Source organism: Lithobates pipiens, unplaced genomic scaffold (assembly GCF_037356315.1).
Source record: "Lithobates pipiens isolate NorthernLeopardFrog02 unplaced genomic scaffold, aLitPip1_a1.2 Scaffold_27, whole genome shotgun sequence".
NCBI classification, from domain to species: domain Eukaryota; kingdom Metazoa; phylum Chordata; class Amphibia; order Anura; family Ranidae; genus Lithobates; species Lithobates pipiens.
The window spans coordinates 116,719,172-116,746,843 of record NW_027507788.1 but is presented as its reverse complement, the minus strand read 5'-3'; the positions used below and the strand labels follow the sequence as shown (position 1 = coordinate 116,746,843).

The window sequence follows — 27,672 nt, the reverse complement described above, 5'->3', positions numbered from 1 at the left end:
CTTCGGCAGCGGTGCCCATTCATTTCAATTGGCAGGGGACTTAGAGGAGCGGTGTATACACCGTTACTCCACTGTCCCAAAGACGCTGCTTGCAGGTCTTTTTTTTAACGACCTGCCATTGCAGCGCCACAGTGTGAAAGCACACTGGGAAGCATTGAGAGACATATTTCAGGTGCTTTACAGGTGCTATTTTTAGTGCTAAAATGCCTAAAAAATGCCTCCAGTGTGAAAGGGGTCTAAGGGTAAAACAAATCTAAATGCTTAAGCCCAATTTTGCATTGATGACATGTGTTAGTAAAACTGTACATATCATCACAACTACCTGGTATATCCAGGTGGATTTTACCTTGTTTTTTTTTCAGGACAAATTAGGCTTTCATTTGGGGGAAAATGGTAATAGATAGCCTTTTTGGTAATGGATTTACTATTTTGGGCCAGTTTTCCTTTGATAATAAAAAATATTGTTTTGTAAATTTAACTGTATATTTAACTGCATATTTCTTGCTACTACCATAACCTACCACCAAAGAACAAGCCAAAATAAATTCTCCTGCTCCTGAAGATCGCATCCGATACCACTTATATGTATGTTTTTTGTTGTTTGTACTTGTAGTACAGTCCAGAAACAATAGTGCACATTTTGCTTTTTTTTTTTTTTAATCCCACCTAAAACACACTTACACTAATACCAATTCCAAACAGTATCCCTGGCACTAACCTAGATGTAATTGTTATTATTTTATTTATTTATTTATATTTTGCTATCTCTGCAAGGACACAGAATGATACAATGTATCTCTCTCATCCATTCACAGAGATAGAAAACACAGGGGGTGGGCTTCACAATGACTGATCGCTATGATAGACAATCAAAAGCTATCACAGCGATCAGGTGACCGCTCCGAGTCCCGATTGTTAGAACGGGGCCCAGGGCTCTCAGTGGGACAAAGGGAGATATGCAAATATGGGGCCCCCACGGAAAAAAGCCCAGTGCCAAGGAGCCACATATTTGCATACAGTCAGCATGAAGGGATTAAAATGACTTCCACTAGTTCTGTTTATTCATCTGTCTATTTGATGCAAGTCACTCCAAAAAAGGAGATCATCATTTTCTTATATAGCATAGCTATGGCAAGAGCTTTTTATGTAAATGCACGAAATGCATGTACAAATTATGTACAAATGCACGCCACACTTTTCAGATATTTTGGATCATTCGGAAAACCATTTATAATTTTCCTTCCACTTCACAATTATGTGCCACTTTGTGTTGGTCTATCATGTAAAATCCCAATAATATACATTTATGTTTTTGGTTGTAAAAATTTCAAAGGGTTTGAATACTTTTTCAAAACGCTGTATATAAAACCAATTGTAATATGTGTCATATTATAGTTCATAAAAGTTCATAAAACTACAAAAGTCCATAAATCCACAGGAAGGAATGGTGTACCCAGAGAGCACTAGGTAGGCAGCTCCTTCCGGAGACAGGAAAGGATCTCTGTAAGACAACACAAACACACAGGGGGGCACCGCTAAGTGCAATATTTATAAGAACATTAATGGAGTAGCCAAATAAACACTCACATGTGTTCCATAGGAATGTGCATATTTAGTAGTATTAACAGAGGGGTCGCCCACATTCCAGGCCGCTGTTGGTGGTGTCGGGCGGCGAGAGCCAGGTCACCTCCCATTGGAGGTAGAGGAGGACTTTTGTAACCACTGTGGAACGCGAAAGTGACGCCACCCCCAGAGTGCAGTCCTGTTGCCCCGGTAATGCATTTCGGAGCACCAATCAGCTCCTTTATCAAACCACAATAGGGCATAAGAAGGTACAGGATACGTATAGAAGGAGTGGGCGAGAGAGCCGGTGTGCAATCAAGAGGCAAGCCATTCCAACACTAGGGGAAAAGCGGAAGCGCCACATGGGCTCCACGCCCCAATCCAAACTGATACGGTTATAACACAATGATACTATCAGTAATTACATTCTAAAAAAGTATATAAAACAGATATAAAAAGGATACTAAAAATGGGGGGATATAAAAGGATATATACAATCCAGAAAGAGATATGCTGGTGTCCCAATGACTATAATGAGTGGTGACCTGGCTGGTCTGGCACCACCAGCGGTGGCTGACTACCGACCTGGAACTTTGGCGACTCCTCTGTTGATGCTACTAGATATATGCACATTCTTATGGAACACATGTGAGTGTTTATTTGGTTGCACCATTAAAGTCCTGATAAATATTGCACTTAGAGGCACCCCCCTGTGTGTTTTTGTTCTCATGGTGTCCAGCCCAGCCTTCAATTTATCAATGGCTCTTCCTCTCAGTGTCATACCTTTAGAACCGCACGCTCCTGTCTCTTATTACTTTTCTTTACTTCCTGCCCCTTGTCATCATAGAATCACTCTGTTACAGCATACTGTATAAATCTCCTCTACAGTTGCCAGGAATAGTCATAATGGTCCTAGGGCTGATGATGAATGAGCATATGAAATAGTGGACTTTTGCCTGCTGAGCAACTGTTGTTCCTTCTCTGGTAACAGCATTTAAATGAAACTACTTATGAGATATGACATTTTTGGTATTGTTTCTTCTTTGATTGTTTCAGATTGTATTTTTTTTTTATTTGATCCTAAAAATTAACTGCAAGATGGGAAGTGAAGGGAAATCTCCTCAGTGGGGACAGATACAATAATACAAACCTAACAAAGGTTCTAACCATTCTTCACTTTATCCACAACTGCTTTGTTGTAACAAACAGGAAACATATACAGCATACGGCCTGATTCACACCTATGTAGTTTTAGTCCTTTTTGCATTTTGCAGATTTGCACTACAGTCCATTTAACACGGTTTACTATGGAACATGTTCTGTAGAGCAAATCTGCAAAATGCAAAAAGCACAAAAAATGCATAGGTGTGAATCCAGCCTTAAAGTGTTACTAAACCCACAGCAGTAAAATCAGTATTTATATGCAGTAAAGCATGCTTGTTATACTAACCGTGGAACCTAAGGAGTTAACCTCCGCATTGCGTAAAAAGGCTGTTTGATTCTGTCTTCTCAGATCCCCCCTTCTTTTACTGTCCCCAAAGCCTTGGAGGTGATCTGCACATGCTCAGTTTGGTTTGTATTGCTAGGGATTTTTTTCTTGGGAGAGTGATTAGCACAGGGCCAATCTGCCCTGTCCAGACAGAGGGTCAGGGGTCCTACAGCTTCATAGGACAGTCAGAGTAGAATGAAAACTCCTCCTACAAGCTTTAACCAGACATGGGTAGAAGTCATAAGACTGCTGTATACTGTTGATGAGAAAAGGTAGCAGTTTATATTTACCAAAATAATTGCATTGCCATGTTCTGTGTACTATGGGAGGCCAGATATAGTGAATTCAGGGTCCTGGGTCTAGTACTACTTTTAATAAAACAGTGTTCATTGAAACATATGACAGACAAACCTCCCTTTCTATACTTACAATTTCCAACAAGACCTTAATTTTTTTGTGAAAAACTCCAGTTTAAAGATAAACAGTGTCCTTTGCGTCTTTGTTTTGAAAAGTTCATCCTCGAAATGCCCTGCTCCAGGGCATTCAGGATCAATTACAGAACTTTAATGGTTTTGATATACACACAGAAAGGGAGTAGGGACTTTAAACGTGCAAACTGATACACAAACATTTTTAAAATGTACTCATTTTTTATTAAATTTGAGTTAAAAATGTTCATTAGAACCAAGAGTCATAGACAATCAAATTTTTTCTGATCAACAACCATAATTTACATATTCCATGTTACAATAGATGCGTTAATCTCGACATGTTTCGCTAAATAATACTTGGCTTCTTCAGGAGTTGTATGCATCAATCTGAAGTGCATGACAAACTGTCTGTAAAAAATATATATACAGATTATAATTCAATATTGGTAAAAACAGTATACATATACAGGATAAGGTTCAAACAAGGTTCAAATCACATACATTTTACATTTATCTTAATAAATTTGCATTGTACATCTAACAACATTTTGGCTGTTGTATTTAAAAAAAAAAAATAACTTACATACCTATTGGATCATAGAAATTCTGAAAATGGATGTTGTCTATATTTGTAACAGCAATTGGAGCCCATGTAGTGATGACCAAGGCGGCTGAATAGATGGCCACAGGGAAGACAAAAAGTCTAGGCTACGAAAAAAGCACATACTATTCATAATTGTATAGTAGATATTATATGTAATAGCAAATGTAATTTACTAATAAATATGTTTTATTTACAAGGGGACCACTGTTTTATGGTTGGTATATCCAGACGGAATATATTAATATACAGACCTATAATAACAAGAGTATATCTAATTATTAAGTTGAGATATATATATATATATATATATATATATATATATATATATATATATATATATTTTTTTTATATTTAGTTGTCAATTATACTATTATGTATATTATATATACTATTTAGTTGTCAATTGTATGGATTATATGGATCATCATTATTTATCCTACCCTATAATTAATAAAATCATGCTCTCTGTTGAAGTTGTGATGACGAAACACGTCAGACCATGACCTTACGGTGACCGGAAGTGATGTATGTGTGTCACTACCAGGAAGGAACAAAGAGATACTTTCAACGTAGTGGATGCGGTGGATGGCAGACGGCATTCCATACCTATTGGTGATAACACATAACACGTTTGATTATTCAACTAAATGCCTGTTACAATTTATGTTGTGTAAGTGTGGTTTTAAGGGGGTGGTTGTCTTGAATAAAGTTTTAAAACGGTGTAACGCTATGTGGAGCCTATTTTTACATGACTAAACCACCCTGGGCGATGAGCTGTTTGATATAACCAGACCAAACGGGAGATACCTGGTGTGTTCAAGACTTTTGAATTACATCTCTTTGGTGTAAACCCCTAGGGGAGTGTGTTTGACATGATGTGGACTCTGGTGAATAGTATATGCCTATCAATCATAAAGTAGAATCTTTCACCTATCAATTGAACTGTCTCATCACCTACCGATTTTTTCATATGTTTTTACATGTGAATGCTGATAATACTTAATTTATTTGATTGGAGTGCTGCTTTGAGTATTGGAACTTTGTCTATATGGACTAAGGACCTTTTTTACTTACGTGTATAATAAATGAATATACATATAGTTTAACATGAATCCTATTAAAGTGGATGTAAACCCTCACATATACCCAGTGAAGTGAACAGCGTCAGATGATACAAAGGGATGAAACTAATCTCCCTACATAAGTTTTACTTGTATATCTCCTGTCCAGCTTTATATACTGTTTAGAAAGTTCAGATTTTCTCTTCCTATTCAACACTGCAGTGATGTCTGGGCATTCAGTTAAGACAGCTGATTGGAGGAAAGGCACACACCCTCTCTCCTCATAGGTAGAGTCTTTCAGAGCTGATCGTTGAATATTTCAGGGCTCTGTTAATCTATATTTAGCATCCTCCCCAACACAAAACTCTGGCTGCTTTTATCATATGTGATGGAGAACTTGTCAGGAGTTATCAGGCGTATAACAGAAGAGCAGAGCAGGAGACAGCCACAAGGCACAGTGCTTTGCAAAACACTGCAGATATATGTGCCCAGCTCAAATTTCATGAATAAGGCTTACATCCACTTTAATGCAGTTAATTTGCAAGGATGTCCATGAAAGCAACCATATGTTTTCCTTTACTGGTCATATTGTGTATTAGTTCAATTATCAGAAGCAATCCACCAAACAATGACAACACTATATTAAATTAGTTCAACCTCCCCTTGTTTAAGAGGATCAGCCATCCATAAATAATTAATCTAGCTACCTTAGTATTAACACAAAATATTTAAAGACTCATGTAGCTTGGCATGTAAATTTCCATCATCCCTGTATATATGAAAAAATATGAATACCTCTATATCAGGATTTTTAAGGCAATTTGAGAAGAAAAAAACCTGTATATTTATATAAAAAGATTTATTACATATTAACTAAACATGATTAAAATTCCAAAATGTTTTTGAAACACTACAAAAAGACATATAATGTATCATGATATTACACAATAGTCATCCTGAAGTTGTATTTCCCAACTACTTGCAGATGCAGGTGGTGATTGGTAGTAGGGACACCAATGCGTTTTGAAATGTAAATGTAAATGTGAAAAATATATTCTTCTTCAGGGATTTATACCTCTTCTGAAAATACAGGAGGCCCCCAAGTTACGAACCTCCAACTTGCGAATGACTCCTACTTACGAACGGCGGCGGGCACATTGGAAATCATCGGAAAACAGTGGTAAACATCAGAAAACATTGGAAAATGACATTTGCGCAGGAGGAGTCCGGCGAGAAGACCTCCGAAGACGGAAGACCCCCGGAGCTGTCCAATAAACTATTTTAACCCTGTGTTGTGTTTTTTTTTTGCATTTTTTTTTCACAGGTGAATGGGTAGGGGTACATTGTACCCCATACACATTCAAATAGGGTGGGGGGCCGGGATCCGGGGGCCCCCTTATTAAAGGGGGCTCCCAGATTCCGATAAGCCCCCCACCCGCAGACCCCGACAACCAACGGCCCTTGTTCTCATCAACATGGGGACAAGGTGATTTGGGGTGGGGGGCCGCGCGGCCCCCCTTCCCCAAGGCACCCCCATGTTAAGGGCAAGCGACCTTGTACGGCTCGGGGGGGGGGCGCTCGCTCGTCCCCACCCCCTTTCCTGGCCGGCCGGGTAGCGTGCTTGGAAAAGGGTCTGGTATGGATCTGGGGGGACCCCCACGCAGTTTTTTCTGCATAGGGGTTCCCCTTAAAATCCATACCAGACCTAAGGGCCTGGTATGCTCTCGGAGGGGGAACCCACGCCAAATTTTTTCCATAAATTTGGCGTTGAGTTCCCTCTTGAGAGCTGATAATTCTGTGAGAGTCGCCTCCGTATAGACGGAGATCCGACTTGGAGGTGACCTCCATTGAAATCAACGGGTACCAGTTGCCTACAAGTCGGATTGAAGTAGTACAGGAACCTTTTCTGAAGTCGGAGCGACTTCAGTAGTGTGCATTAAGACGGCTCTCATTCACTTACATTGATTTTTACATGTTGTCCGACCTGAGGCGACTAGGGGCGACCTGAAGTCGAATCTGAGTCGCCCATGTGTGAACCGGCTCTTACCGAACTTTGTTTTGACTACGTTTGTTCTATTTACTTTTATTATTAAACAAGTGTGATTTAACTGTACTTCTGTCTCGGTCTGATTCATGGTTTCTGACAGTATGCAACTTGGCAATTTTATTTGCCTCTTGGCAGACATGTAGCCAAGAGGCACAGGTACAGGATGCCCAAGGTTAACTTCACAGTTTTCGATCAAGTACGTATTTCAATCATTCCAACCAATACACCTCGGGCCTTCATAAAAGAAGCTTGCACCTTAATTGTTCTTAATAATTTGGAGTCATAAATAGGTTGCTTGTGGGTTTGGACAGGAGACCCTCCCATTTTTATTCTATGGGGCATACTTTTCTGTTATTGTTTAATATTATATGTAATGGTGAGGGCAACATTTCTTCAGCATAGAGATTGTGTCTGTATGCCTTCACATACATACCCGGCACACACAGCCCCCTGTATATAATTATATTGAGGCTGTGATTTTTCTCCTATTATATTGGGATTGAGTGTGTCAGTCTCTGTCAATCATTGGAGATATTGTATCTGTGGTTTTCTTCTTCAATATGGCCGCTATCCTGCTCTCCGGACGTTTGTCATTATGGAGACAGGATATTATGCGACCACGCATGACATCACCGCGTCACGCTATGTGTGACGTAAGTACGGCGCGCATGAGCAATATAGGGTGACGCCAGAGACTGCATTGGTGCCATTCCTTCCTCCACTCAACACAGTGTGGACGTTTTTTTGTGAAGCTGTTTTCCTCACATGGGGGCAGAAGGACTTCATGTAGTAGAGAATAACCCATGCCTGGACTCACTGGGACCTAAAAGAGAAGTTTGCCTATACATAAAAGCTTATTTATAGGGACACATTGGAGGCTTTGTTTAGTGAGTATCCCTCTCTTTATTCTGGGCAGCTTTGATTTTCCATTCTAGATGGTTTTCTATCAGAATTGATTAAGCAATCATCTAGGAGAATATGTATATATCACCCATTTGAGTTATTTTATCATGTTTTATTCTCCCTTATTTTCAATTTTTGCAGTTCGAATATCACCTACTTCCTCCTTTCCTTTTTGGGTGCCTTTATTGGATACCATCCAGTGGTCCTTGTATGTTGTGAAGGGAATTTTATACAGACACTTATAATTCCTATTCCTGTTGAAGGAATGCTTTTTCCAGTGATATAGCCGAAAATGTAAGTTTGATGTGGTATGCTTTACAAATGCTTTGTATGAGATTCATGTATACGGATTCTAAAAGACAATTATATCTTGTATTTTTAGAAGTTGTATAAATCCCTAAAGAAAAAATATTTTGCATTTCGTAACGCGTTGGCTGTCCCTACTACCAATCACCACCTGCATCATGCATGGATGGTGTATCTGCAAATAGTTGGAAAATAGCACTTCAGGATAAATTTTGCACAATATCATGATACATTATATGTCTTTTTGTATTGTTTCAAAAAAATATTAAATTTTAATCATATTTAATTAATATGTAATAAACTTTTTTTTATATAAATATACATTTTTTTTCTTCTCAAATTGCCTTAAAATTCCTGATATAGAGGTATTCATATTTTTTCACCTTAGTATTAACACTACCTTAGTATGAAGAGCATTGAAGTGCATAACTTTTATTAGTGTCCCTACAGAGCCACCTGAAGTCTGGGATTTGAAGTATACACTTATATATTACTATCATTGCACAATAAACTATATCTGATATCATATGCATGAACTCTAGGCAACAGCTAAATATACAGATAAAAAACGTATATGGGAACATTCTGGGAAAGATCCTCTGGCACGAATGTGAAGATGCCAAAATGGGCCTCCCCAAGACAGCACAATGACTGGCACCATTGTGTCTTCCCTCTCTAATCTGAACGCCACTTTACAGAGATTGCAAGAGCTTCATACTATGTCAAATGCAGATACTTACTGTTCTTGCATTTAAAAAAATACATTTGATGATGTATTCATGAATATGGAGCTGCATTCATTTGTGTCGTTTATATCAATTCAGCTTTAAATATGCCACCATGTCCTGTCCTTAATGTCCTATAGACCTTTCAATTCATTGGCTTACACCTGGAATGTGGACCTATTAGTACTTTGGCTCTGGGCTATACTCACCCACTGTCTGCTTCCAGTTGAGACAGTTCTGTTTAGATCCTAAAGCTGGCTATACCCAGAGCAAATTCCTTTCCCTGTCAGCTGCCTCCTGCCCAATGTTCCTGGACTGAAAAATCAAAGGAGCCGGGCAGAAAATTGTCAGTTGAACATTGGCTACATTGAATCAGATGCAGCTGCTGTTCGCATATTTTGACAACTGGCGGGCTGGCTGCCAAAATGCAACAGTCACAGTGGGAGATTTATCCATCTCCCAGTTGTGTTGTGCACTGGCAGAACTGGAAGCAGAGAATGGATGGAGGAACTGGTAAGATTTTTTTCCGTTCAGCCTGAAGAATCCATATGTGTATGGGCAGCTTCAGTTCCTATTACCTCTATCACCCTTGCTCTAGTGTATTTATGTACCTTTGTAAATTTTACACGCTTGTTCTGTCTAAAGGGAAATGTGTGCTGGAATGCTGCAGTTAATGTAAACAGCAAAATCTGCAGAGGACAATTAAGTATGCGCCTATAGAATGTGGAAACTACTGCTATGTCTACATATGCAGGAAATGCTAACAAATGTATGGCACCTCCTAGAATAGTGTTCCCTTACAAGAGTTTAATTGTCACTGGTTTCTGTTTTGGCCAGCGTTTGCTATTGTATGGTATACAATATATGGAAGAGGGGGAGCCATGTTTAAGAGATTGGTTCAAATAAAAATAATAATCTGTAAGTGACGCAGACAGTTCTAAATGTGAAATGGAAAAGAAATTATGATGGCAGATAATGTGCATTGACCACATCCTTTTTAACACAGTACATGGGCCTAAGCTTTGTTTCTGTCGTCCATAAAGGTAGCTGTTACTTTTAAGGCATGTACAAATACCTACCAGGACATGGCATCTGAACATGACCGCACTGGTACAGTCAGCACCACTAGGTTCTATCAACACATGCATACACAAAATATACCCAGGGGATGGAATGTTGGAACGAACAATGAAGGGTGGTGGCACGTGAGAACATATAATGAAGGAGCTTGGCATGTGAGAACTAACAATGAAGGATGTTGACATGTGAGAACATGAGAGATCTTGAGGACTATATATACACTATATTACCAAAAGTATTGGGACACCTGCCTTTACACGCACATGAAATTTAATGGCATCCCAGTCTTAGTCCATAGGGTTCAATATTGAGTTGGCCCACCCTTTGCAGCTATAAAAGCTTCAACTCTTCTGGGAAGGCTGTGCACAAGTTTTAAGAGTGTGTCTATGGGAATGTTAGACCATTTTTCCAGAAGCACATTTGTGAGGTCAGGCACTGATGCAGACGAAAAGACCTGTCTCGCAGTCTCCACCATAATTGATCCCAAAGGTGTTGGGGTGAATTCACTTGGCCATCTTGGTAAGTGAATGTCCACACATGGTAAATGTACACTCTTCTATACCTGTAAATGTTGTTGTATGGACTTAATGAATGGCTAGAAGCTGATTTTATGAATAAATTACTACAATATATATCTTTTTCTGTCACTCCGGTGTGGTGAGCGTTCTTCTTGTGTGAGTGGAGGATTACAATGCGGATAAATGCCCATACTGTGATGTCCTGTCAGTGCTAAAAACTGTCTGCTGCCTTTCTGATGCAGGTTAATAGCTGGTTAGCATGCAAAGGTGGTGTTTGGAGCAAAACATGGTGATATACAGTATCTCACAAAAGTGAGTACACCCCTCACATTTTTGTAAATATTTTATTATATCTTTTCATGTGACAACACTGAAGAAATAACACTTTGCTACTATGTAAAGTAGTTCGTTTACAGCTTGTATAACATTGTATATTTGCTGCCCCCACAAAATAACTCAACACACAGCCATTAATGTCTAAACTGCTGGCAACAAAAGTAAGTATACCCATAAATGAAAATATCCAAATTGGGCCCAATTAGCAATTTTCTCTCCCTGGTGTCATGTGACTCGTTAGTGTTACAAGGTCTCCAGTGTGAATGGGGAGCAGATGTGTTAAATCTGGTGTTATCACTCTCACTCTCTCATACTGGTCACTGGAAGTTCAACGTGGCACCTCATAGTTACATAGTTACATAGTTAGTAAGGTTGAATAAAGACACCAGTCCATCCAGTTCAACCTGAGTGAGTGTCTACAATTGTCCCTATCCCTGTACATTGCACTCTCATTGCTCCCTACCCTCAAGGGAGAAAATCCAAGGTCCCCATTCACATACTAGGGCCAATTTTGGACAGAAGTCAATTAACCTACCTGCATGTCTTTGGATTGTGGGAGGAAACCAGAGTACCTGGAGGAAACCCACGCAGCCACAGAGAGAACATCCAAACTCCAGGCAGGTAGTGTCGTGGTTGGGATTTGAACCAGCAACCCTTCTTACTGCTTACTGCTTCTCACCGCTCATGGCAAAGAACTCTGAGGATCTGAAAAAAAGAATTGTTGCTATACATAAAAATGGCTTAGGCTATAAGAAGATTAAAAATGAGCTGCAGCACGGAGACCAAGACCATACAGTAGTTTGACAGGACAGGTTCCACTCAGAACAGGCCTCGCCATGGTCGACCAAAGAAGTTGAGTGCACATGCTCAGCGTCATATCCAGAGGTTGTCTTTGGGAAATAGACGTATGAGTGCTGCCAGCATTGCTTCAGAGGTTGAAGGGGTGGGGGGGTCAGCCTGTCAGTGCTTAGACCATACACCGCATACTGCATCAAATTGGTCTGCATGGCTGTTGTCCTATAAGGAAGCCTCTTATAAAGATGATGCACAAGAAAGCCTGCAAACAGTTTGCTGTAGACAAGCAGACTGAGGACATGGATTGTTGGAACCATGTCCTGGGGTCTGATGAGACCAAGATAAACTTATTTGGTTCAGATGGTGTCAAGCATGTGTTGCAACATCAAGGTGAGGAGTACAAAGACAAGTGTGTCTTGCCTACAGTCAAGCATGATGGTGGGAGTCTCATGGTCTGGGACTGCATGAGTGCTGCCAGCACTGGGGAGCTACAATTTATTGAGGGAACCATGAATGCCAACATGTACTGTGACATATTGAAGCAGAGCATTAACCCCTCCCTTCAGAAACTGGGCCGCAGGGCAGTATCCCAGCATAACGACACCAAACATATCTCCAAGATGAACACTACCTTGCTAAAGAAGCTGAGGGTAAAGGTGATGGACTGGCCAAGCATGTCTCCAGACCTAAACTCTATTGAGCATCTGTGGGGCATTCTCAAACGAAAGGTGGAGGAGTGCAAGGTCTCTAACATCCACCATCTTTGTGATGTCATCATGGAGGAGTGGAAGAGGACTTCAGTGACAACCTGTGAAGCTCTGGTGAACTACATGCCGAAGAGGGTTAAGGCAGTTTGGAAAATAATGGTGGACACACAAAATATTGACACTTTGGGCCCAATTTGGACATTTTCACTTAGGGGTGTACTCACTTTTGTTGCCAGCAGTATAGACAATAATGGATGTGTGTTGAGTTATTTTGAGGGGACAGCAAATTTGCACTGTTAGAGCCGGTTCACACTGAGGCAACGCGACTGCCTCAGGCGACCTTCACACGACTTCAGCAGCGACTTGCAAAATGACTTCTGTATAGAAGTCAATGTAAGTTGCCTCAAGTCGCCCCCAAAGTATTACAGGAACCCTTTTTCTAAGTCAGATCAACTTGAGTCGCTCCTATTAGAACGGTTCCATTGTACAGAACGGAACGCAAATTGTCAGGCGGCTAAGTCACTTGACAAGTCTCCCCAGTGTGAACCAAGTCTCATACAAGCTGTACGCTCACTACTTTACATTGTAGCAAAGTGTCATTGCTTCAGTGTTGTCACATGAAAAGATAGAATAAAATATTTACTTCACTTTTGTGAGATACTGTATTTGGGCTGTTGGATGAATACTACACATGGACAACTATTGGAGTCATTATTTACTACTAAGTCTGGCCATACATTATACAATTTTCTTATTCAATTTCTTTTAGATTTACCTTCAACTATGTAGTGCAAGGGCCTACCTGATTGCATACAAATTGAAAGTGTTTAGGGTTGATCTCATATTATATGGTTTTGGTACATCTAAAGGAAAATTGTAAATCAAGATTGTATAATGTATGGCCAGCCTATCATATGTTTGTGGGACTTCCTATGTACTTTTAAAAGTCACGTTTTTGTTGGTTATTTTTGTCATAAATATATTATTTCTACTTTGTTTTTTGAATACAAGATGATTATATTCATTGTTGATCAGTTAGGGCCGGTTCACACTGCAGGCGAGGCGAGGCGACTCCGACTTGCCTCGCCGCGACCTGCCGCGACCTCAGCGGCAACTTGCAGATGACTTCTGTATAGAAGTCAATGCAAGTCGCCCCGAGGTCGCCCAAAAGTAGTACAGGAACCTTTTTTCTGAGTCGGAGCGACTCGAGTCGCTCCTCTCAGAACAGTTCCATTGTACAGAACGGGGGCGACTTGCGAGAGCGAGGCGAGGCGAGTCGTGTCGCCTCGCATCGCCCGCTGTGTGAACCGGCTCTTAGGCTCTGCACTTTTGTTTTTACATTGCTGAAGTATTGTATGTTACACAGAAAGTCTCTGCAAAAAGTTGCAGGAGATCAGCAGTGCTTAGATGTAAAAAAAGGATGAAAAAACAGAGAAAACATATTTTATCTACAAAAATGCAATTGTTTATGATACACAGCGTTTTAGCAAACTAAATGTAGTTCATTTAGAGATTACATCTACTTGAATGTATACCTCTGTCCTTGGGATGTGAAGTGAAAACCAAACGGAAAGATCCGATACAAAACCCAGTGGATGAAAAGAGTTCTCATCCCTTGTTCCGCTGCAGTAAGTTGCTCAGGAAATGATTTAGTGATGATGGGGGTATCTATTTATAGATTGTTTTCCCAAAATGTGAATCTTTTTCCTTTTTCTCAAGGTTAAAAAATGGTCCCATTGTAAAAAAGCAGCTTCGCTGTCTGGGGATGGAAGGGAGGGGCGAGGAGGGGCGAGGAGGGGCTGCTAGTCAAACAATCATTCCATACAAGGCAATTTGAAGGTGGAGGGGAAATAACTCCCAAGTCGATCTTCATTCATATGTATACTTCAGAAGCATTTTTCCAAGAAAGTCCTAATAGATACGGCTCTCACCACATTCCATTAGTCAAACACTAAAATGTACATGAACATTCAGCTGACTAATTGTTTAAGCCATCCATGAATATTATAACCAATTATTTGCCTGCCATGATACACTGTAATAGTCTGTTGTAACATAATTGTGACCAGCATGATAATGGTATTGCAGCTTACAAAATGATGCTGAACTTGCTCCTGAAATTATGATTTTTGTGGATCACTTTTCAGAGAGAGATTGACATGGTGGTGAGGCGGCATTATGTTGCAGATTAAAGTGTAAGTAATGCCCCGTACGCACGATCTGAGTTTTCATCTGAAAAATCTTGGACGGTTTTTCCGACGGAATTCCGCTCAAGCTTGGTTTGCATTGCGGTCACACAAACTGAACATTCAACGGTCAAGAACGCGGTGACGTAAAACACTACGATGAGCCGAGAAAATTAAGTTCAATGCTTCCGAGCATGCGTCGAATTGTTTCTGAGCATGCGTAGGAATTTTGCGCGTTGGAATTGCTACAAACGATCAGAATTTCCAATCGAAAATTTTACCGTCGGAAAAATAGAGAACCCCGCCAGCAAAAGTCTGATGCAGCATACACACGGTCACAATTTCCGACCAAAACCTCACATTGGACTTTTGCTGGTGGGATTTCCAATCGTGTGTACGGGGCATAGGTCTTAACCATGAGCTCCCCTTTGATCTGTTAAATGTTTTATTAAAAGCTGTCCTGTGTCTTGTCGACACTTCCTATATTATCTCAGGCAGCCAGATCGGCACTCCCAGTTCTCATCTTATGCCGTGTACACACGACCGGACTTTCCATTGGATAGACCGATCGTGTGTGGGATAGTCTGATCGTTTTTCTTTAAAAAATTCTGACAGACCTAGAAATAGAACATGTTTCCAATCTGTCCGACAGACTCAATTCTTATTGGCAAAACCATTCGTCTGTATGCTGGTCTGCCTGACCAAATACAACACAGGGGCAGCTATTGGCTACTGGCTATTGAACTTCCTTTTCTAGTCCTGTCCTATGTCATCACGTTCAAAGCGAACAACTTTTGAACGGATTTTCAAATGGACTTTAGTCCGTTCTTGTGTGGGCAAGTCCGTTCGTAACTCCATCGAAAGTCCTTCGGGAAGACCGTCTGACCTTTTCTGCCGGAAAGTCCGGTCGTGTGTACATGGCATTAGGACTACTACTACTAGCATCTATCTATAAAGAACTGCTACTAGATAGGGATGGGCCGAACTTTGGTTGTTCGGACGTTCGGCGAACAACGAACATTATGAGGTGTTCGTGGCAAGTACGAAAGCTGCTGAACACCGTTATAGTCTATGGGACACTAATGTGAAAAATCAAAAGTGCTAATTTTAAAGGCTTATAAGCAAGTTATTGTCATAAAAAGTGTGTTGGGACCCAGGTCCTGCCCCACGGGACATGTATCTATGCAAAGTTTTAAAAATTGTAGTTTTTTTGGGAGCAGTGATTTTAATAATGATTCAAGTGAAACAATAAAAATGAAATATTCCTTTAAGTATCGTGCCGGGGGGGGGGGGGGTGTCTATAGTATGTCTGTAAAGTGGAGCAGTTTTCCCATGTTTAGAACAGTACCACAGCAAAGTTACATATCTAAAGAAAAAAAGTCATTTAAAACTGATCGCAGCTGTAATGAATTGTCGAGTCTCGGCAATATAGATAAAACTAATTTTATTTTTTAATTTTGTCCCAAAGTGTCTCCTGTCTTTTTTACTATTTTTTGTCACTTTTTTTGTGAAATGGTAGGGGTACAATGTACTCGTTACCAATTCACATGGGGGGGAGGCCGGTGTCTTGGGTTAAAGGGGGCTTCTAGATTCTGATAAGCCCCCTGCCCGCAGACCCCCACAACCACCGGGCAAGGATTGTGGGGAAGAAGCCCTTGTCCCACTCACCAAGCACCCTCCCCATGCTGAGGGCATGTGGCCTGGTATGGTTTGGGGAGGGTGCTATCTCATCCTTCCTCTTTTCCTCCAGCCTGCCAGGTTGCATGCTCGGATAAGGTTCAGGTATGATTTTTGGGGGTGACTCCATGCCATTTTTATTTATTTTGGAGCAGGGTTCCCCTTAAAATCTATACCAGACCTGAAGGGACAACAATTTATTACAGCCGCGATAAGTTTTAAATTACTTTTTTCCTTTAGAAATTAAATTTTTATGTGGTACTGTTCTAAACATGGGAAAACTGCGCCACTTTACAGGCATACTATAGACATCCCCAGGCATGATATTTAAAGGAATATTTCATTTTTATTGTTTCACTTTAAGCATTATTAAAATCACTGCTCCTGAAAAAAACGTCAGTTTTTAAAACTTTTATTTTAACCGCTTAACAACCGGCCCATAGCCGAATGACGGCTACAGGGCGGTTGTTTAACTCTGAGAGGCCGTCATATGATGTCCTCCCAGAACTCTGCTTTCGCGCACTCAAGTGCATCAGTGACCGCCGGGTCCACAGGACCCAGCGCATCACGGATCACGGTAAACGGGCGCTCATCGCGGCTGTTTACCACGTGATTGCTCCGTCAAATGACGGAGCGATCACTTGTAAACAAACGGGCGTCATGTTATGACGCCGGTTCCTCCCTCGCCTCTCTGTACCGACCGGTACAGCGGAGGGGGAAGAGATCGGTGTCAGCAGCGCTGTGGGCTGGATCTGCAGTGCCCACAGTGCTGCTCACCAAAAATTAACCCCTCAATACCCTGCCAATACCCTGCCAATACCCAGCAATAGTCTTCAATACCCAATACCCTGCAACACTCTGCAATACCCAGCAATAGTCTGCAATACCCAATAACCTGCAACACTCTGCAATACCCAGCAATACTATGCAAAACCCAATACCCTGCCAGCACTCTGCAATACCCTGCCAATACTCTGCAATACTCTGCCAATACTCTGCTATACCCTGCCAATACTATGCAATACCCTGCCAATACTATGCAACACCCTGCAACACCCTGCAACACTCTGCAACACCCTGCAACAACCTGCAACACCCTACAACACTCTACCAATACCCTGCCAATACTCTGCAATACCCTGCAAATACTCTGCAATACCCTGCAAATACTCTGCAATACCCAATACCCTGCCAATACTCTGCAATACCCTGCCAATACTCATAAATACTCGGCAATACCCAATACCCTGCCAATACTCTGCAATACCCTGCCAATACTCTGCAATACCCTGCCAATACTATGCAAAACCAAACACTCTGCAACATCCTGCAACACTCTGCAACACTCTGCCAAAACCCTGCCAATATCCTGCCAATACTCTGCAATACCCTGAAAATACTCTGCAAATACTCTGCAATACCCTGAAAATACTCTGCAATACTCTGCCAATACTCTGCAATACCCTGCCAATACTCTGCCATTTTATTTAATTTTATTTCAGGCTTCCCAGCCTAGAGGTGAGATGCGGGGTCTTATTGACCCCATATCTCACTGTAAAGAGGACCTTTCATGCCATATTCCTATTACAAGGGATGTTTACATTCCTTGTAATAGGAATAAAAGTGATCAAAAAATGCATGTTTTGGGAAAAAAATGTCAAACTAAAATAAATAAAGTAAAATGAACAATAAAAATAAAATAAAATTTAAAGCGCCCCTGTCCCCATGTGCTTGCCTGCTGAAGCGAACACATACGTAAGTCCCGCCCACATATGAAAACGGTGTTAAAACCACACATGTGAGGTATCGCTGCGAACGATAGAGCGAGAGCAATAATTTTGGCCCTAGACCTCCTCTGTAACTCAAACATGTAACCAGTAAAAAAATTTAAAGCGTCGCCTTTGGGGATTATTAAGTAGCGATGTTTGGCGCCATTCCACGAGCGTGTGCAATTTTGAAGAGTGACATGTTAGGTTTCTATTTACTCGGCGTAACTTCATCTTTCACATTATGCAAAAACATTGGGCTAACATTTTTCCAAAAGAAACGCGTTCGAAAAATTGCTGCGCAAATACCGTGCGTGATAAAAACAATGACCACCATTGTATTCTCTAGGGTCTTTGCTAAAAAACATATATAATGTTTTGGGGTTCTATGTAATTTTCTAGCAAATAAATGATGATTTTTACATGTAGGAGAGAAATGTCAGAATTGGCCTGGGTGCTCCAGAATGCCTGATGGTGCTCCCTGCATGTTGGGTACAGTATGCACAGGAAGTTATCTGTTCTGATTTGTAGTGGAAAGGCCTGCCTGATTATACACAAACTAAAGGTGTTGAGGTTTGACCTCATATTATATGGCTTTGGTAAATCTATAGGAAAATTGTACTAGAAAGTTGTATATTGTATGGCCAGCCTAAGTAACCAGGACTAGAGTCTTGTATGAATGGGTTGCCAGGGCGACTCATAGCCACCCATACATTATGTTGCTGGCTGTCATTGTAGTGCAGTGACAATTTATTCACCATGCTTAGACGCAGGTGTAGGTCCCAATAAAGGTTTCTGGACACACCCAGCAAAGATATGTTTCTCTGCTACTCAGCAGCTCAGCTGTATTATTGAATTTTAACTTTGCATATGCTTAGTAGACTACAAGTTACAATTACTCTCTGTCTGATTGTTTTAATGCGCCCACAGCGGAGTCTAAGTGGCAGTTGAGATCCATAAAAGCTCCTGAATGTAGAGATGGCCTTAAACCCTAATGGTCCCAATTTTCTTTGTTGCAACTGGCAACAGGTTACAGCCCTCAGGATTTTCCCACCAGGAGGGTGGATGAAATGGAAAAAGGTATGGGGAGGAGTTCCCAAGGCTGTAGACAAGAAAGTGGCCAGGGCATGCCAGGCGACAGGTGATAAAGTAGACAGGTCCAGGCAAGAGTCAAGGCAAATGGCATGCAAGAGGGTAGTCAGGCAGGGGTCAAGGTAGGTGGCAGGTAAGAAAATAATTAACTTTAGGCAGGGATTAAGGCTGGCAGAAGGCAAGAGAGTATTCCGGTCTAGGCAGAAGTCAAGGCAGGCAGCAAGTGATAGATTATTTGAGTAAATCCAGATCAGCAACAAACAGTCAACTAACAGGTTTAGTTCTCAGATAGCTGTCAATAATTAAAGTATTATCAACAGCAAAGGCTGGAGCTTAAACACACTTATGGTCAGAAGACGTGAACATTACTGGGGACTCTAGAAGTCCTGGAAGTAGTGGAGGCCCTAGGAATCCTGAAAGACCTAATAGGGATTCTGAGAGAACTGTAACACTGGTCATTTGAACAATTACCCATCCTATTATACCTGTAACACGTTCCACATTTATTTATAATAAAAGATTCCAGGCTTCCGCCTTGCATGCCACAACAATCCATCAAGATCCTAGTTGTTGGAATAATTTCCTTTTTATTTACCGGTCACTTACTGTGGTCTTATACAGCTAGAATGAATTTGCTAACAAATTAGGGTGACAGAGTGTATCCTACTCATTGCTCTCCATGTACAACATACTAAGGCAGAAACAAACTGTGACCCCTGCCTTTGTGGCTTTTGTAGTATATAGCATATAGTCTATATTAGTATAAAACTCTTCCTGTATATAACGTGTCTATAGGAGGGAACTGAAATCAAACCGAAGATATAAACAGTGAAAAATCTGGTCATACATAGAGATTTTGATCAAATGACAGACAATTTAACAACAGTTGCCTAATATCCTAGTATTATAATACCCAACACATGGCCCACCTATACTCTCAGTGTGGCTTATTGTGTCCTGGGCTGGGGCCACCTTTTGTGCACCTTTAAGTAGAAATACAAGCCCCCCTCCCACCCCCGATGTTTTATCCACAACTGATGTGGAAGCACACCGTGGGGGTTTGTGGCTGATGTGGAAGCACACTGTGGGGATTTGTGGCTGATGTGGGAGCACACTGTGGGGATTTGTGGCTGATGTGGAAGCACACTGTGGGGATTTGTGGCTGATGTGGGAGCACACTGGGGAGATTCATAATTGATGCAAGGGCACACTGGAGGGATTAGCAGCTGATATGGGAGCAGAAATATGCATATGTGGTGACAAGGTGAGAGGGCTTTAATACACAGCTTCTGTATATAAGCGTCACTGTCTTGTTCTCAAGCATGCTCTGTGTCCCCAGAACCATGACCCAGTCTCCATCAAGTAATGATGTCTGGGAGCCAGTAGGCATGGACCTCACGGGTGTCAGGACCATGAAGCCAACTGCCTCCAGATGTCACAGCCCATTCAAAGCTCGACTTTAAATGGGCTCAGAAAAAAATCTCCTCTTCCCATTAATTCCAAGATCCCATCAGATTTACATCATTTGTGCTTATTTCTAAACATCTTGCATAGATGAGCACATAGTTATTGAGAATTTTAACAATCGCAAACTTTGGAAAATGTTGCTTTTGTGTTAATTTCTGTCTGTGTGTCAATCTCATATTAACCCCTTAAGCCTGTTTTTCATGCTGAAGATACCACATACTGAATGTGTATATTTATGTAATTGGGTATATGTATATCATTTGTTTGATGATCATAGCCCATATTAATGCTCACAAGCAACCTGTGTCTTCCCCGTCCCATGTGTATTAGTTAGTCCACTCAGTCTCTTTGTCGCACACTACAATCAAATAAAACGGGTTGCACATCAATGACATCTTGCTCCAGTGCTATTTAATGCACTGACAGCACAGCCTGACGCTAAGAAGCTAACGCGTTTCATCCATCACATGTAATGATTAAAATGCAATAAAGGCATCGCTTCTGGTGGAAGTTTCCAGTGTGTGCTGTCAGCGGATTAAATAGCACTTGAGCAAGATATGTGGTGGTCAATTTTATTTGATTATATTATTTGTTTGTACCCGTAGTAGAACCTAAAAAGTGTGTATTTTGATCCTGACCTGTGACCCCCACCCAGACACTAACCTAGATCAAGCCCTGATCAAACTATTTTATCTTTATTTTTTAATATACTATTTTACACAGACTTTTTTCTACATATTTCTCCTCTAGCCAGAAGAAAAAAAGATACAATAGGTATTTTACTAAGCATGGAGCAGCTAGAATCAGAAGCAGCTACATGGCATCAAGGAAGCATCTCGCTTTCATTTTTAATGCTTAACTGAACAACCTGAAGATAGAAACTGATTGGCTACTATAGCTGCTCCAGATTCTGTCTGCTCCAGCTTTAGTAAATTCCCCCAGCTGCATCTTTTTCTCCATTTAGAGGAGAAAGGGAATCCAGAGGAGGGTTTTACAAGTGATCACTGTGATGACTAATCAGAGTCTATCACAGTGATCTTGTGATTGAGAGCAGGTCCTTTAAGCTCCCAATTGCTGGTTTGAGACTCAGAACTCTGTTTGGAGATGAGATGCAGAGATCTACATATGGAAGTTCATCAGGAATAGCAAGAGATACATAGACTGGCTTCAAGATGGAGCACTTATATGTTGGCCACAGGAGGAGCAGTTCAGATCCTTGTCTGCTAATCAAATTGTTGTTAGCCTCTCCAAGGGTATTTTCAGTCATCCATACAATCCAATAGGCCAGTTAAAGGGAGGATAATTCCTCCACAGGTCTGTGTCTGATAACACACAACCACGCTGGTACTTGTCCCAGCCTTCCCGCCTTTTGGATGGACAAATGCATTGATAGCGTATCACTATACACTATCAATGCATTTGCATGTGATAACAAATAGCCCCTGAGGAAGCCAAAATCATTGGCGAAACATGTTGAGACTATCCCCCTACAGTTACTATGAACTATTGATCACGTCAGTCAAACTTCCAAAAATGATGTGATCAGTAATCTTAAATGTGCTCTTTTGTTATGTGTATCTTTTGGTACGTTTGCATTTTTTAATCAACATAAAAAAATTATGAATTTTAACAGTTGTTTATTAAATTCAGCTATTTGTACCTTAAAAATCCCAGCTCCTTAGGTGAGCATCTATCATGTGTCCTACATGCAGATACCTTTTTTTTAGGAATGTTCTGCTGTGCTTCTACTTGGTTAGGTGGGGGGCTTTTTGTGCTGGTTATATGTTCTTCTATTTTTACAAAAAATATAAAATCACTACTGTTAGTTTACTGTTAAAATTACCTGTACTTTAAAATGATTACCGTACTTTATTCTTTCTATAGCTATTTTCATTATTTTACTCTAGACATAGTCAATCTCACAGTGACACGAAGTTCTAACGCTGCTTTGTAACACATGTTTGACATAACCTCCACAGTCCACACCATTATTAACCACAGGACAGTCTTGTTTATGTCTTTTTTTCTTTTCATAACTAAATACATTTGTCCAAAATCCATCCTATTAACTCACACTACTAAACTGGTTGCTAAAAGGTTTCCTCAGTTCACTTACGGTAAATTAATGGGACCACATTAATACATATAGTTGGTTTGTTATATACTTCCGCAATACCACAAGATATATCATTAGCCACAGTCTTCCTTCTCAAGGTGTATGCGAGGAAACACATAACTGCTGTATAAATCATGTCATCCCTTGCAACTATAATGTTCCTATATTGCAGATACCACTAATGCCATACACTCCTCACCCAGTGGCTAATCTTGCTTGCCAGATATGCACATTGATCCAATATCCTCATCCTTTATAGGAATGAGCTTAGTGTTTGGTCCGAACCTTAGTCCAGACCGAACACTGACTGTTGGAAGTTTGCCTGAATGCCTAGTGTTTAGGGTATTGTAAACAAGGGTTAGTACCACTTTTATGGAAACTTCTCCCCTGGGAGGACATAGTGTGTTGGGTAGGTGCATCATGATGTGGTAGGCAGTAATCACACTCAGGGTCCTGATTTGCAAAGACAGATGTTTTAAAACAACAGGTTAACAGCACAAACATGCCCGGAGGGGAGGCTCACCAGTCCGGTGCCACTTACAACTCTGTAGAAAACTGACAGTGTATGCCACAAGCAGTGAAGTGAGGTCTGGCTGGTTTGGCCCAAATCTGAAAAGGTGGATGTGGTCCCTGCTATCTCCTTACTCCGTCATAAGCTCTCCCTATTGCTGGCACTGTCCCTGATAGACAAGGAAACCCGTCCCTACCCTGTCCAGTCGCATAAAGTGTGCCAAACCCAGGGTACAAAGTCTTAAAAGGACTCTGCTAACCTAAGGTGGCTGCCAGGGTCACATGAGGCATGTGCATCCAACCCCATCACTGCCCGGGTGACTGAGAAAATCATAGAGAAACACAGCTTCTCTAAACTTCCTCTCCCATCTGCATTGCCGCAGCAGTCAAATGCCAACTGTAAGGGAGAATAAAGACTGCACCTGACTACAAGTGGATGGGGCTAGTCTGTCCTATATAATCTTGAGCTGGAACCTAGTATACTAATACTGTATGTAAGCTTGTATCGTTAGAAAGTAAACCCTTTAGGGTAGACCCATAACACTAATGGGGGACCTACAGTGAGGATCATGGAAGAATTGCTTGGCTTTTTTATTGTTGATCGTGCAATGTGCAGAATGATGATGTTGGAACTGACAGAATGGAGGTGAGGTTGTGTATTGCTCATGGCTCTTCTGCTACAGTGAAACGTTAAAAGGCTGAACCTCAGGTCTGGAAAATTAGTGACCAAAGATGGTAAAGTTTCTCCATGGTATACATACGTGTGTATCCTCTCTCATTCCTGAGCAGGAGGATGGTGAGAGGTGCCCTTGGCCAGTATGGTTGTTGTTGGTGGCAAATTGGGGCCATGCTAAAGTTCAGTGTGGATGCATATAACAGCTTCCAGCTTTAAATGCTTGCTAAGGAAACAGCATTTTTCATTTTGGGGGGTGACTCAGTTGATTAAATTGCATGCTAAAGAAACCTGCATTGGCTGCTTTTAAAAAAAAAATAAAAAAATAACAGTACACAGACCCTTTTAAAGTTCCCCAACAATATATAATTGACCCATGGGTCTGCTATGTATTTTTGGAGTCTGTATATTGCTTTTCCTTATATAAATGTTGCTTCCTTGTAAATGTCAGTACTGAAAAATCTCTGTTTTTTTGCATTATCACATGTTCTCCAGGGTAGTGCTCACTCCATGCTATTGTTGACACTTCCTTGCCTTTTAGCCCCACAAATGGACAAACGAACATATGGGGATCTTGCGGCACGTTCGCCCACCATGGAGCGCCCCATAATGTACTGCGAGATCTCAGTGCATTGACGGCTGCTGATTGGCCAAAGCATGCCCCTAACCTGCATGCTTTGGCCAATCACAGCGCAATGTGCTGTGAGAGCCATGATTGGCCAAAGGCAGGGTGCAGGCACAGAGGAGTCAGGAAGGCCTAGAACAGTTGCCAGGGTGGAGCAAGATGGCCACTACTCACAGGGCCTAAGCTGTTGCTAGGGTGGAGCAAGATGGCCGACACTCACAGGGCCTGAGCTTTTCCTGGGGTGGAGCAAGATGGGCGCTACTCACAGGGCATGAACTGTGATCCATTTTTCAGGCATCTGCAGAGGAGTGCTTCTAGGAGGGCTGGAAGCCACAGGTGGTAGGCTTGGCAGCTCCGGTGGCTGTGTATGCAGCATGCTGGGTGTGGAAGAGTCAGGGACACCAGGAACGATCAGCAAAGACTCCCGAGCTGACAGGCAGGGAGAGAAGGGGAAAGGAGGAGAGGGAGAGGCTTCGGGCTGAAAGAGGCACGTAAACTAACCACAGTATCATCGCTTGGCAGCCATGATTACCGTGTTCAGCACAGACTGGGGGACACAGGAACAGGCAGGATCAACCAGGGTTTTTTTTTACAACATAGAGAGGTAGAGAGGGACAAATGACTTCTCCCAATCACTTTGCTTTATAACAGGTTTTAAAGGAACAGGATTTTTTTTTTTTTTACAACCACAATAAAGAGGAACTGCACTCATTCCCTGCTTTCTCTCACACCCATCTCGCTACCTGTGATGCTGAGCTCTCATCAGAAAGCATACTCACCTGCGGCTCTAGCTGTGACCTGCTGATCAGGCATCACAACCTGTGTCCTGTGCTGCCATCTTGGTGCGCTCAGTCATTGGGAGCCCAACTGCCTCTTCCAGGATTTGGCACCAGAATCATCCACCCATGGCAGGCACAAGTGCTGGAACTACTAAGAGCGGCACGGATGTGGAATTCCCTTCACAGGCAGTGGTCTCAGTAGGGGCCATTGATAGTTTCAAAAAACTATTAGATAAGCACCTGAACAACCGCAACATACAGGGATATACAATGTAATATTGACATATCACACACATAGGTTGGACTTGATGGACTTGTGTCTTTTTTCAGTCTCGCCTACTATGTAACTATTATGTAGAGGGTTCTTTTCTATGTAACTATATGCAACCAATATCCAGGGCTAAGCACTGAAATGATCAGCTCCTGGGCTTCTGATACTTTCACAGAGTGAGAGCAGACATAGAACATTCGTGTTGTGTGTACATTAGGATGTCACCACACTCCCATTCACTACAGAGGGCCAGTCAGGTCTGTCATAACTCTGCCTAGCCTCTCCATACAGCAGCAGATCACTGCTAAGGTGATCTATTGCAGACTGCAAGCCAGCTATAGATGACAGGATCTACTGCTGCAAAGCTGCATGGGGGGGGGGGGATGGGGGTCTGGATCAAATCTTCTCTGATCAGATCCAGACCCTTCAAGAAGAAAAATGTAAACTAAAAAGAAAAAAATAGTAAAATATAGTATTAAAAATGGAAATTATATACAATACAAACACAATGCAAATTGTAGGTGTTTTTATGCACCTGGGAAGCATAGGTGCTGCATACAGCGACCCATAGAAATGAATGTGAAAACACACAAATAGCATATGGCAGTATTTCTGTACACTATATGGTCAAATAAAAATACTACCTCCACAAAATAATTCCAAAGCTGCAACAATGGCATCAAATGATCTTAATGACATATTCATTGCACAAGCATCAATTGCTCACATAAGTGAGGGCCAATTTGTGCCCTCATCAACCTAACTTAATGTTATCTTAATGTTATACCAACAATCTACACAAACCATGTTCTCTGTGGGCATCTCAATATAGGCATCAAAAGGGAACAAAGCTCTCATAAAGTAAAACGCATATATTCAGTTTGAGCTTTGAAATTTTTCTACATTGCATAAAAGTCATTCTAATGTGATATTTTAATCAGCAGATTTTGTTGATTATATTTTTGGAGTACATTTTGGTATTTTTATATATTTTTTACTTTAATTTCAACTAACCTTAATATAATAAACTATTAAAATATTCAAAACATTTACAATCTGAAAAACCTTTTTTTTCAAAATTTTCGTTTTTTTTTTTTTTTTTTTGGAGCGCAAAAAATAAAAACCCCAGTGGTGATCAAATACCACCAAAAGAAATCTCTATTTGTGGGAAAAAAGTTATAAAAATTTTGTTTGGCTACAGTTTTGCATGACTGTGCAATTGTCATTCACAATGATATAGGCCCCCTAACCTGAGGAAGGAGGGGGAGATGGATCTCCTATCACAAGTTGAATTAGCAGCAAGGATGGGAAGTGTTATCATTATGGGGGATTTTAATTATCCAGACATAGACTGGGCAGAGGGAACCACGCATTCATCTAAGGTTAGTCAGTTCCTAAATGTCTTGCAGGACAATTTCATGGTTCAGATGGTAGACGCACCAACTAGAAATAAAGCGTTACTGGGTTTACTGATTACCAACAATACAGACCTGATCGTGGATGTGGAAATACGGGGCAATTTAGGAAACAGCGATCACAGATCAATTGGCTTCAGTATAAATCACACAAATAGAAAACATAACAGGAATACAAAGACACTGAATTTCAAAAGAGCCAACTTCCCTAAACTACGAACCTTATTAGGCATGAATTAGGATAAAATCTTAGCAACAAAGAACACGGAGAGACGGGTTTTCTTTAAAGCGGAGGTCCACCCTAAAGTGGACATTCCGCTCATTGGATTCCCCCCCCCCCCTCCGGCGCCACAATTGGCACCTTTCAGGGGGAGGGGGGTGCAGGTACCTGTACAGTACAGGTATCTGCACCCACTTCCGGGATAGCTCTCTGCGGAAAAGGGCGTAGATTACGTCCCTTTCCGAAAGTCCCCAGCTGCCTGCTGGGAAACACACAGATCCCAGAGGCAGCGGGTCCATCCTTATTGCGC

At 41.3% G+C, this 27,672-nt stretch overlaps 1 long non-coding RNA gene across 1 annotated transcript; it reads right to left on the bottom strand.

The window, feature by feature from the left end:
- Nucleotides 1-3,682: 3,682 nt before the first annotated feature.
- Nucleotides 3,683-14,331, bottom strand: LOC143933216 (uncharacterized). Its single transcript, XR_013263050.1, has 4 exons — nt 14,101-14,331; nt 11,599-11,768; nt 4,071-4,191; nt 3,683-3,891 (listed from the first exon to the last, which is right to left on the bottom strand). It is a non-coding gene; the product is annotated as an uncharacterized LOC143933216 (long non-coding RNA).
- Nucleotides 14,332-27,672: the final 13,341 nt, after the last annotated feature.